The following is a 13,714-nucleotide window of genomic DNA, read 5'->3' on the forward strand; positions in this document are numbered from 1 at the left end:
AATGTGCAGGACATGTTTCCCTGGTTTTAAACCTAATTTTTTTCCTATTTTCAAATAGTTAATAAGAGCACTTGTTACTTATATTGTGAAATTAAAATAGGAAGCTAAAATACAAGCAGGAGAACCAAGTCTGCCTTTGAAAATAGATGATGTCATTAGAGAAATGCTCATTTGTGTCTGCCCTCTTGAGTCTTGTGAAAACAAAAGCAACACATGGTGCTCCCAAGGCTTTAGTAAAATAGTGAGCAGGAAGGAGCATCTTCCATTAGAAATTCTCCACTTAGGTTTCATTTTGTGAATCCATTTGTTGAGCAAACATTAGTATGTGAAGTAATTAGTAAACAATGACAAGAGGAGGCATAACATCATTGGAGATAAGAGCTTGGAGGCTAGAGTGGGCATAAACCTGGATTTGCTCACAAGTTACAATATTTACTATATTTGTAACCTTGGAAAAATTATGTATGCCTTCTACATATTGGTTTTCTCACCTCTAAAATGGAAGGATTATAGAACTTATCTCATATGGTTGAGGTCAGTATTCAATGAAATCAGCATGTAAAGAATTTTTCACAGTACTAGCACATTCCCTTGACAAATATTAGCTACTTTATTATCATTTTTATAATTACTACTTTTATTAGTTCCTTATATAAAGGGCTCTGACATTGGTTATTATCTTCTCAGGCCAATATTATATAATTTTACAACACCAATATTAATTACATGGAGATTAAACATTTGCAACCAGAAAAATAAGACAGAAAAAAAAAAAATGTGAAGCAGCATTTTTCAGCTGGTTACTATATGCCAGGTGCATATTCCAACTGTTTCTCTAACATTCATCTATGCAACAAACCTAAGTATGAAATCAAATTTTAAACAGAACTTTCTGTCTCGCTTCCCATTGAACAACTCCAATGTGATGAACATCCAAATGTACCAACTTGTGTGTGTATTTATTTATTTACTTGTAATTTTTCCAAGCTATTAAACTCATCAACCATTTCATCTTTGAGTCTCCAACACCTGACTTAGAGTCTGCTTCTATCATGCCCAGCACGTATGTTACATCATTATATTAATACACGTATTTGAACCATAACAATCCTAGACATTTAATAGAGCCCCAAATCAACACATTTAACCTTAGACATTTTTAAAAATTTATATAAAACAGTGACATCAAAATAGTCTTCAAGTTCTAACCAATGACTGTTTCACTATAGCAAACGTTTATGCTTTACCATGGGTTAGGCACTTTGACAAGCATTTGACAAGGGTTTAATCCTCAAAACCACTTTCTGATTTGAGCATTTTTATTATTGCTTTCATTTGCATTTTTATTATTGCTTTCATTTGCATTTTGCAATAAAACTGGGTTTTCAGGAAGCTAAATTTAAATCACACTGGTGGTAAGAAACAGTGATTGAGACAGGACTCAAAAATGATTCCACCTGACTCCAAAGCTCCTGCTTTGAAAGTCACCTGGGTTTTTTTGCATTCTTCTTCCACTCTTAAATTTGTATAATTTTTATAATAACTAGTTCTGTATTAATTATTGGCTTGGGTACTACTTTAAAATTCACTAAGAAATTATTTTGATGGGTCAGATAAACAAGGGCCAAAAGAAAAAGCAAAGATGGGGAAACCAATGGGATTGTAGAAGAAGAGACTTGAGTATCCCCAAAGGATGTTTTTGCAGACATTGTCACACACCTACCCAGGGCCCAGAATACCTTTCTTTCTTTCCAACAGAAAGTGGATTTTGTTCTGAACATTAGTATGCCCACTCTTAGAAAATTAACCATTGTCTAAGTCAATCATTATCATCGAACACTCTATTTTCCTTGCCACTAGATTAGCCATGGTTTAAGTTTTATCCTGGGAAATATCTGAAGACATCTTCAGTTATTTAGATATCTAGCATCATGGTTCTCCTTTTCCACTCTCTGAACCCAAATACAGCAATGATGGCTGGAGCTGTAGTAATCACCCAAGCCCATTAAAGAAAAAACAAGTAAATTACAGTTGAACCTTGACATAATTGAGCGACTAAACTAGTCCTACTGAACTAGTACCTTCTTGTTATGTGAAAAAAAACCCTCATTATTAGTCATATTTCCTGTTACTTGAGTCCAAATATATTTCCATCTGATAAAATTACGTAGACTATGGATAAATACAAAGAAGTATTGGTAGGATGAAACTTCATAAATTAACAATAGCAAAAGATTTATGGTTATTTTAGTTTTTAATGCATTTTATTTTGGTTATTTTTCCTGTCATATTTAAATGGCTTTTTTAGCTGTGCTGATATGTTCCTTGAGAGGTAAAAGTTAGCTCTAGAAATGATCCAACGGCATATGTACTCAGCGTCACATTTAGAAATGGAAACTATGCCATAATAAGCGCATAGCTAAATACTTCATAGCACCAGATGATGGCAGAACCAACCAAGGGCTTTGTGGAAAACTGACTTTGGCTCTTCACATTGGTCCAATTCCCTGCTCCCTGTAGCCTCAGCATGTAACTAGCACAATAAAATTTCAGTGTAATAGACCTAGCTCATAAAGTTTCTATTTCTACCAGGACTTTGCCTAATGTAAAACTAGACGCCCCAGCCACACATTTGCTATCTGCAAGTGTTAAAATTGTGGTTAAAGCGGAATATTAGCAGCATTTCCCACTTGTGCTGTCATCTGGATTATATAACAATGTGTGGATTTTATAAACAGCAACTGCTCATTTTTGCGGTTGGCTTCTTATTGGATGTGCCCCAGAGCCATCTGACTAAATAAGTTGGAGACAACCAGATTGAGCACAGGGAGCAGTGACATTCCCTGGCACATGCAAAGCCAAATCCTGCAGAAACTGCAGGAACTAGGAAGGCTACTAGAAAAGTCTACATACCTCCAAGTTATGGCTCAAGTATTACAAAAATACGTGTGAGTTTTCTCGTGGATTAGCTCTGCCTCCTGACAGCATTTCACAAATATTCTACCACACCGTTTTGCTCCGAGAATACTGAGGGACCATAACACTAAAGCATTTGATAATGGTGTTGTCTAAACATAAATCATTTTTAGATGGTGCATGTCAAGCAATACAAGCACGTGTCATGTTAAAAATTATTGTTGTACGTCTGATTCCCAAAAACAAAACATTTTAACTCTGGCTGATCCATGATCTATTATTTCATGGGATGATGGAATATTTTAGAGATGATCCTGCTGGGAATCAAAGTGACTATAATTGTCCAAAACTGTGTCCCAGAGAAAATTTATAAAGCTTGAAACATGAACATAATTCACCAGGGAGATGGAAAATGATGAACAAAGTCACCAAATACTGTAGATGGATAAGATCTTTTGGAAGAACTTATGGAGGTAGAGAATTATAGATGTAAGAGCGCAAGATCCTCCACTCCACTGAAGAGATTGTTCTGATATAAATATACTCTGCATGCCTTCTTGCAAAGCAAAAAAGATTTTAAAATATATTGATGATTCACTCAGCAACTATTCATTCAGAGAATGTGTGAAAAGAATGGTATTAAGCTGTTTTCATCGCTGTTTCTAGCCTGTGGGTCTTCTCATTCAATTGGAAAGTCAAGGTGCAAACTCATTAAGAGCGACTAACAACATACAAATCAAACGGCAACAAAAGTCAATTAAAAGATATTCCACTGGAGCATGAGATGAAAAGCAAGTGCACTGATTTAATTAATGAATGTTAATCAATTTTTATTTGATTCATTTGAATAATATTTAGTTCCAGGATTACAATGAGGACTAAGACATGAGGGTCCTCAGGGGATTTATAGTAGGCAAAAGAGTTGTTTCAGTCAGAATATTTGGGTTGCAATCTTTTTATGTCTATTCCCTGTCTCAGAGCTACTTGCCCTTAGTGTCAAGGTTTTGGATTCCTCGTAACATTTGCTTGTCTTGCTCTCTCATAATTCTGACTTTGTACCCATACTCTGTCCTCCTACCCCAATATATCCCAAACTTGATTCTAATTCATGACTTTTTTCTATACCTTTTTTTTTTTAACTCTAGTAGCTCCTGCTATCTTATTTCCTCCATGTTACCTATTTAAAATTCCAAAGAGAAAACAACTGATTGGGCATGGCCATGTTTTCAGGACAGGATACAGCATGGGTTGTTTATATTGTATAAGTTAGCCCCCATTGGATAAGTGCCCTCTCTGGTCTCAGGGCTTTTGATGGGTCAGACATCATGATAGGCATGGTTAATATAAATGTGGGATTTAAGAGACTGCCAGGACATCCAAGGGCTATCGACTAGTTCAGGCATTGGCAAACTTTCCATAAAAATCAGATAGTGTCTGGGCGTGGTGGCTTATGCCTATAATCCCAGTACTTTGGGAGGCTGAGGTGGGTGGATCACCTGAGGTCAGGAGTTCGAGACCAGCCTAGCCAATATGGTGAAACCCTATCTCTACTAAAAATACAAAAAATTAGCCAGGCCTGGTGGTGGGCGTCTGTAGTCCCAGCTACTCGGGAGGCTGAGGCAGGAGAATCGGTTGAACCTGGAAGGCGGAGGTTGCAGTGAGCCAAGATCATGCCATTGCGCTCCAGCCTAGGCAACAAGAGCAAAACCACCTCAAAAAAGAAACTGCCTCAAAACAACAACAACAACAAAATAGATAGTAAAAAGTTTAGGCTTTATGGACCAAAAGACAATATTTAGGATACTTATATAACAACTCATATAACAAGTTAAAGGACTTAAGTACCTTATAGAGCAATTTGTATGCCTTAGAGTACTTATAAAACAGCCATTTTAAAATGTAAAAATCGAGCCAAGATGGCCGAATAGGAACAGCTCCGGTCTACAGCTCCCAGCGTGAGCGACGCAGAAGACGGGTGATTTCTGCATTTCTATCTGAGCTTTGAAGAGAAGAGTGGTTCTCCCAGCACACAGCTGGAGATCTGAGAACGGGCAGACTGCCTCCTCAAGTGGGTCCCTGATCCCTGACCCCCGAGCAGCCTAACTGGGAGGCACCCCCCAGCAGGGGCAGACTGACACCTCACACGGCCGGGTACTCCAACAGACCTGCAGCTGAGGGTCCTGTCTGTTAGAAGGAAAACTAACAAACAGAAAGGACATCCACACCAAAAACCCATCTGTACATCACCATCATAAAAGACCAAAAGTAGATAAAACCACAAAGATGGGGAAAAAACAGAGCAGAAAAACTGGAAACTCTAAAAAGCAGAGCCCCTCTCCTCCTCCAAAGGAACGGAGTTCCTCACCAGCAATGGAACAAAGCTGGACAGAGAATGACTTTGACGAGCTGAGAGAAGAAGGCTTCAGACGATCAAATTACTCCGAGCTATGGGAGGACATTCAAACCAAAGGCAAAGAAGTTGAAAACTTTGAAAAAAACTTAGAAGAATGTATAACTAGAATAACCAATACAGAGAAGTGCTTAAAGGAGCTGATGGAGCTGAAAACCAAGGCTCAAGAACTACGTGAAGAATGCAGAAGCCTCAGGAGCCGATGCGATCAACTGGAAGAAAGGGTATCAGCGATGGAAGATGAAATGAATGAAATGAAGCAAGAAGGGAAGTTTAGAGAAAAAAGAATAAAAAGGAACGAGCAAAGCCTCCAAGAAATATGGGACTATGTGAAAAGACCAAATCTACGTCTGATTGGTGTACCTGAAAGTGATGGGGAGAATGGAACCAAGTTGGAAAACACTCTGCAGGATATTATCCAGGAGAACTTCCCCAAACTAGCAAGGCAGGCCAACATTCAGATTCAGGAAATACAGAGAACACCACAAAGATATTCCTCGAGAAGAGCAACTCCAAGACACATAATTGTCAGATTCACCAAAGTTGAAATAAGGAAAAAATGTTAAGGGCAGCCAGAGAGAAAGGTCGGGTTACCCTCAAAGGGAAGCCCATCAGACTAACAGCGGATCTTTCAGCAGAAACTCTACAAGCCAGAAGAGAGTGGGGGCCAATATTCAACATTCTTAAAGAAAAGAATTTTCAACCCAGAATTTCATATCCAGCCAAACTAAGCTTCATAAGTGAAGGAGAAATAAAATACTTTACAGACAAGCAAATGCTGAGAGATTTTGTCACCACCATGCCTGCCCTAAAAGAGCTCCTGAAGGAAGCGCTAAACATGGAAAGGAACAACCGGTACCAGCTGCTGCAAAATCATGCCAAAATGTAAAGATCATCAAGACTAGGAAGAAACTGCATGAACTAACGAGCAAAATAACCAGCTAACATCATACCGACATGATCAAATTCACACATAACAATATTAACTTTAAATGTAAATGCACTAAATGTTCCAATTAAAAGACACAGACTGGCAAATTGGATAAAGAGTCAAGACCCATCAGTGTGCTGTATTCAGGACACCCATCTCACGTGCAGAGACACACATAGGCTCAAAATAAAAGGATGGAGGAAGATCTACCAAGCAAATGGAAAACAAAAAAAGGCAGGGGTTGCAAGCCTAGTCTCTGATAAAACAGACTTTAAACCAACAAAGACCAAAAGAGACAAAGAAGGCCATTACATAATGGTAAAGGGATCAATTCAACAAGAAGAGCTAACTATCCTAAATATATATGCACCCAATACAGGAGCACCCAGATTCATAAAGCAAGTCCTGACTGACCTACAAAGAGACTTAGACTCCCACACATTAATAATGGGAGACTTTAACACCCCACTGTCAACATTAGACAGGTCAACGAGACAGAAAGTCAACAAGGATACCCAGGAATTGAACTCAGCTCTGCACCAAGCAGACCTAATAGACATCTACAGAACTCTCCACCCCAAATCAACAGAATATACATTTTTTTCAGCACCACACCACACCTATTCCAAAATTGACCACATACTTGGAAGTAAAGCTCTCCTCAGCAAATGTAAAAGAATAGAAATTATAACAAACTATCTCTCAGACCACAGTGCAATCAAACTAGAACTCAGGATTAAGAATCTCACTCAAAACCGCTCAATTACATGGAAACTGAACAACCTGCTCCTGAATGACTACTGGGTACATAACGAAATGAAGGCAGAAATAAAGATGTTCTTTGAAACCAACGAGAACAAAGACACAACATACCAGAATCTCTGGGATGCATTCAAAGCAGCGTGTAGAGGGAAATTTATAGCACTAAATGCCCACAAGAGAAAGCAGGAAAGATCCAAAATTGACACCCTAACATCACAATTAAAAGAACTAGAAAAGCAAGAGCAAACACGTTCAAAAGCTGGCAGAAGGCAAGAAATAACTAAAATCAGAGCAGAACTGAACGAAATAGAGACACAAAAGCCCTTCAAAAAATTAATGAATCCAGGAGCTGGTTTTTTGAAAAGATCAACAAAATTGATAAACCACTAGCAAGACTAATAAAGAAAAAAAAGAGAGAAGAATCAAATAGACGTGATAAAAAATGATAAAGGGGATATCACCACTGATCCCACAGAAATACAAACTACCATCAGAGAATACTACAAACACCTCTACGCAAATAAACTAGAAAATCTAGAAGAAATGGATAAATTCCTCAACACATACACTCTCCCAAGACTAAACCAGGAAGAAGTTGAATCTCTGAATAGACCAATAACAGGAGCTGAAATTGTGGCAATAATCAATAGCTTACCAACCAAAACGAGTCCAGGACCAGATGGATTCACAGCCGAATTCTACCAGAGGTACAAGGTGGAACTGGTACCATTCCTTCTGAAACTATTCCAATCAATAGAAAAAGAGGGAATCCTCCCTAACTCATTTTATGAGGCCAGCATCATCCTGATACCAAAGCCGGGCAGAGACACAACCAAAAAAGAGAATTTTAGACCAATATCCTTGACGAACATTGATGCAAAAATCCTCAATAAAATACTGGCAAACCGAATCCAGCAGCACATCAAAAAGCTTATCCACTATGATCAAGTGGGCTTCATCCCTGGGATGCAAGACTGGTTCAATATACACAAATCAATAAATGTAATCTAGCATATAAACAGAAACAAAGACAAAAACCACATGATTATCTCAATAGATGCAGAAAAGGCCTTTGACAAAATTCAACAACCCTTCATGCTAAAAACTCTCAATAAATTAGGTATTGATGGGACGTATCTCAAAATAATAAGAGCTATCTATGACAAACCCACAGCCAATATCATACTGAATGGGCAAAAACTGGAAGCATTCCCTTTGAAAACTGGCACAAGACAGGGATGCCCTCTCTCACCACTCCTACTCAACATAGTGTTGGAAGTTCTGGCCAGGGCAATTAGGCAGGAGAAGGAAATAAAGGGTATTCAATTAGGAAAAGAGGAAGTCAAATTGTCCCTGTTTGCAGACGACATGATTGTATATCTAGAAAACCCCATTGTCTCAGCCCAAAATCTCCTTAAGCTGATAAGCAACTTCAGCAAAGTCTCACGATACAAAATCAATGTACAAAAATCACAAGCATTCTTATACACCAACAACAGACAAACAGAGAGCCAAATCATGAGTGAACTCCCATTCACAATTGCTTCAAAGAGAATAAAATACCTAGGAATCCAACTTACAAGGGATGTGAAGGACCTCTTCAAGGAGAACTACAAACCACTGCTCAAGGAAATAAAAGAGGACACAGACAAATGGAAGAACATTCCATGCTCATGGGTAGGAAGAATCAATATCGTGAAAATGGCCATACTACCCAAGGTAATTTACAGATTCAATGCCATCCCCATCAAGCTACCAATGACTTTCTTCACAGAATTGGAAAGAACTACTGTAAAGTTCATATGGAACCAAAAAAGAGCCCGCATCACCAAGTCAATCCTAAGCCAAAAGAACAAAGCCGGAGGCATCACACTACCTGACTTCAAACTATACTACAAGGCTACAGTAACCAAAACAGCATGGTACTGGTACCAAAACAGAGATATAGATCAATGGAACAGAACAGAGCCCTGAGAAATAATGCCACATATCTACAACTATCTGATCTTTGACAAACCTGAGAAAAACAAGCAATGGGGAAAGGATTCCCTATTTAATAAATGGTGCTGGGAAAACTGGCTAGCCATATGGAGAAAGCTGAAACTGGATCCCTTCCTTACACCTTATACAAAAATCAATTCAAGATGGATTAAAGACTTAAACGTTAGACCTAAAATCATAAAAACTCTAGAAGAAAACCTAGGCATTACCATTCAGGACATAGGCATGGGCAAGGACTTCATGACTAAAACACCAAAAGCAATGGCAACAAAACCCAAAATTGACGAATGGGATCTAATTAAACTAAAGAGCTTCTGCACAGCAAAAGAAACTACCATCAGAGTGAACAGGCAACCTACAAAATGGGAGAAAATTTTCGCAACCTACTCATCTGACAAAGGACTAATATCCAGAATCTATAATGAACTCAAACAAATTTACAAGAAAACAACAAACAACCCCATCAAAAAGTGGGCAAAGGACATGAACAGACACTTCTCAAAAGAAGACATTTATGCAGCCAAAAAACACATGACAAAATGCTCACCATCACTGGCCATCAGAGAAATGCAAATCAAAACCACAATGAGATACCATCTCACACCAGTTAGAATGGTGATCATTAAAAAGTCCGGAAACAACAGGTGCTGGAGAGGATGTGGAGAAATAGGAACACTTTTACACTGTTGGTGGGACCATAAACTAGTTCAACCATTGTAGAAGTCAGTGTGGCGATTCCTCAGGGATCTAGAACTAGAAATACCATTTGACCCAGCCATCCCGTTACTGGGTATATACCTAAAGGACTATAAATCATGCTGCTATAAAGACACATGCACACGTATATTTATTGCAGCATTATTCACAATAGCAAAGACTTGGAACCAACCCAAATGTCCAACAATGATAGACTGGATTAAGAAAATGTGGCACATATACACCATGGAATACTATGCAGCCATAAAAATGATGAGTTCATATCCTTTGTAGGGACATGGATGAAATTGGAAATCATCATTCTCAGTAAACTATTGCAAGAACAAAAAACCAAACACATATTCTCACTCATAGGTGGGAATTGAACAATGAGAACACATGGACACAGGAAGGGGAACATCACACTCTGGGGACTGTTGTGGGGTGGGGGGAGGGGGGAGGGATAGCACTGGGAGATATACCTAATGCTAGATGACGAGTTAGTGGGTGCAGCGCACCAGCATGGCACATGTATACGTATGTAACTAACCTGCACATTGTGCACATGTACCCTAAAACTTAAAGTATAATAATAATAAATAAATAAATAAATAAAAAGAAAAAAATGTAAAAATCATTCTTAGCTTGCAGGATGCAGAACATAAAAACAAACAGGTAGAAAGCCAGATTTGGCCCATGAGCTGTCATTTACCAAACTCTTGTCTATCTTAATATGTGGTATTATAAAACACATATTTTGGCTCTCAATATATACATTCATAAATTGGGGTCATATTTTTGAAGGTGATAGGCAGTCATAATGAGCTCTCCTACTCACAGGCTCCAAACACATGTTCTGTACCTGAGTAACACCTCCCACCAAGTGGAATTGTCTTTGATTGTGCTCTCCCAGAAGCTGACCCTGAGGCAAAGATTTGAGTGGAAGTATTTTGTTGGAGAGATGATACCAGCAAACACTTGTAGGAAAGTGGGAACATAATTAAAGAAGGAAGGCAGCTTTTACAGAGTATGTTATTATGCTTATTAGGACTGTGGGAACATATAACTTAATCCCTGATACTGTATAGAACTCTGATAGTCAGTATAGAACTGACACCTCAGAGTCCTCTCACTCTGGGGGATGGAGCTGGAGTGTTTACCCACCAACTCCCATCAGTCATTGGTTAGGAAGTTCCCTATATCATTTCTCTAACACTTCCAGCTTGCCTGATATGTAATTAAGCAAAAGAAGCTTCAACTGACAAAAAACAAATTCCAGGCAGTTGGAGATTAAGACATTCAGAAATCAAGAGCTTCAGCTGAATGGATTAATGATATCTACATAGGAGCAAGATAAAAAGGATGGGATGAAATGATTCATGTGAACTAGCTTGATCTTCAATAAAACATCTCATTTGCTGCCTATTCACCCTATTCTATATTTGGTTTGATGCCAAAAAGCATTTTCCTGGGACTTGCACAGAATATCACTATTATAAACTGCCTTCTCAGCAGGATGATGGGCTCTGTCATTGGCTTGCTGGCTTGCTGGGTGATCTTGTTTTTTGTTCCAAGTATGTATTAGTCTGGTTACTCCAGAGAAACAGAGCCAATAGGAGATACATAGACAGACAGATAGATAGATAGATAGATAGATAGATAGATAGATAGATAGATAGATAAAAGGGGGATTATTGTGGGAACTGGATCACATATGGAATCACATATGAAAATTGGACCACATGCTGAGAAGTCCCACCATATGCGCTCCAGCAAGCTGGTGAACCAGAGACGCTGGTTGTGTAATTAAGTCTGAATCTAAAGGCCTGAGAACCAGCAGAGCCAATGGTGTAAGTCTCAGTTCAAGGCCAAAGGCCCAAGAACATGGGGGGCGGGGGGGAAGGGGGGCGGGGCTGCAGGGCCAGTGTAAGTTTCCACATCTGTGGCCCAAAAACCTGGAGTCCTGATGTCCAAGGTAGGAAAACTGAAAGTCTCAGCTCCAGAGAAAAGAGTGACTTCATCTTTCCACTGCCTTTTAATTCTATCCAGGCCTTCGATGAATTGGAAGATGTCCACCCACATGGTGAGGGCAGATCTTTCTTACTCCACCCACCGATGCAGATGTCAGTCTCTTCTGGAAGCACCTTCACGGGCATACCCAGAGCTAAAGCTTGACCAGCATTAGTTGGTAAATGTGAGTACCCCTTAACCCAGTCAAGCTGACATGTAAAATTAACCATCACAAAGTTTTTGTTTTTTCTTCTTACATTTTTCAGCTTGGATAATGGCATCTGAGAAGTCACATGGCTTTTTCAAAATGCAATGTGATATCAAAAACGTGTGTATACCGGGGCCAGTCGGTGGGTGGGGGGCTAGCGGAGGGATAGCATTAGGAGAAATACCTAATGTAGATGACAGGTTGATGGGTGCAGCAAACCACCATGGCACGTGTATACCTACTTAACAAAACTGAACGTTCTGCACATGTGCCCCAGAACTTAAAGTATAATAATAATAATAATGTGTGTATGGATCTGGCACATTGTAGTCACTCAAAAAACACTCTTCTGCTTTTTTCTTCCTTACTCACTTATCCTAGTGCACTTCTACTATTTTCTTTTCCAGATGTGATTAGGAACTCTTATGAACCAGAAAAGAGAAATCTTGCACTGATTGGAATATGGCAGCCACTCACCATCTCCCCTGTCTGCTCTCACTCAGTTTATCTGACCCAATGGGAATGGAGAATCTCAGGCATAAAACCAACTGCTTCGTGGGTTACTCTGGAAAATTCTAAACTGAAGCTTTTTTGAGAAAGGAGACATTACCTCAGAACTTCCACATGTAGCTACTGTGGAGTTTCTGTCTATGTGAATGGATATTTTCACCAGATACTGGAAACATGCTAAAGCTGGATTCCAGTGCAATAAAGGCAACTCATTTAGCCATTGGCCTGTGATACTATGAGAAATACAGTTAAATTAGACGAATGCTCCACCAGGAATTGTGGCCAAAATAAATGATCATTTTTTAAAAAAGAAAAAGATAAAGACACAACAGATTCTGTCATTTTTTTCTTCTTGTCGACGTCCTTGAAAAACAGACTTGAAGTCTCAAATGAACACCTTAAATTCCAAATAACCATTGAGGCATTGGGGAAGACTTGTTGATTCTATGGATGGATAGATGGATGATGAGTACTACAAATATTTTTATCTCCTATGTATAAATTAAAGGAATAGTAACTGAGAAGGGCTTCAGAAAGCTTATTGGAGGATAGGCATTCAGAGAAAAAAACTGAAGGATGAGTAATTACAGGTGAAGTTGGAGGAGAGGCTATTTTTGATTGAAAGAAAAGTAAAGAGAAAGGCATAGACAGAACTAAAGGAAATGCAATTTTACCTCTCATACGAAGAGCAATAATTGTCCCCTCACTTTCATATTTCAATAGAAAGAAGAAAAATCTTTTTCCAAATAAAAATCAGAAAACTAAAAAAATTATTGAAATATTTCGAATAAATAACATTTTCCTATTTCTTTATTGCTATATTTTCTTATAAAATATATTTAAATTAGATACACATAAATAATATATAATCTATCTTTAAATTAGCAAAATTTTATACAATACAAATCACAATTTTTATATTATATATTCTTACCATTCTTGTTCATTTCTTGTCCATATAAATTCACATTAATATAATTATTATTATAGTGCAGATACTACTTAATATTCCTTTTAACATTATTTGGTAAAAAAAAAGTTTTAGCATTATATTTTTAATTATTATATATAATTATTCATAGCATTCCATTGAATAGATAAACTATTATTTAGTTTAACCATTCTAATGTTTCAATATTTTTGCTATTATACATAATGCTGCAAAGAATATCATACTAGCGTGGCCATTTTACTGCAATGTTTTTTACCTTAGATTTTATTCTGTGAATAACATTACTAAATGAAAGGAATTTATCTTTCTTATGGTTTT

At 38.1% G+C, this 13,714-nt stretch overlaps 1 long non-coding RNA gene across 1 annotated transcript in view; it reads left to right on the forward strand.

Moving 5' to 3' along the window:
• LOC109027984 (uncharacterized) overlaps window positions 1-12,722 on the forward strand; it is a 28,428-nt gene extending 15,706 nt beyond the window's left edge. The window contains exons 3-4 of the long non-coding RNA XR_002007038.3: window positions 11,766-11,910; window positions 12,342-12,722. This is a non-coding gene — a long non-coding RNA (uncharacterized lncRNA). The remainder of the gene's footprint in view (window positions 1-11,765; window positions 11,911-12,341) is intronic.
• Window positions 12,723-13,714: the final 992 nt, after the last annotated feature.

Source organism: Gorilla gorilla, chromosome 7 (genome assembly GCF_029281585.2).
Source record: "Gorilla gorilla gorilla isolate KB3781 chromosome 7, NHGRI_mGorGor1-v2.1_pri, whole genome shotgun sequence".
In the NCBI taxonomy this organism is placed as follows: Eukaryota; Metazoa; Chordata; class Mammalia; order Primates; family Hominidae; genus Gorilla; species Gorilla gorilla.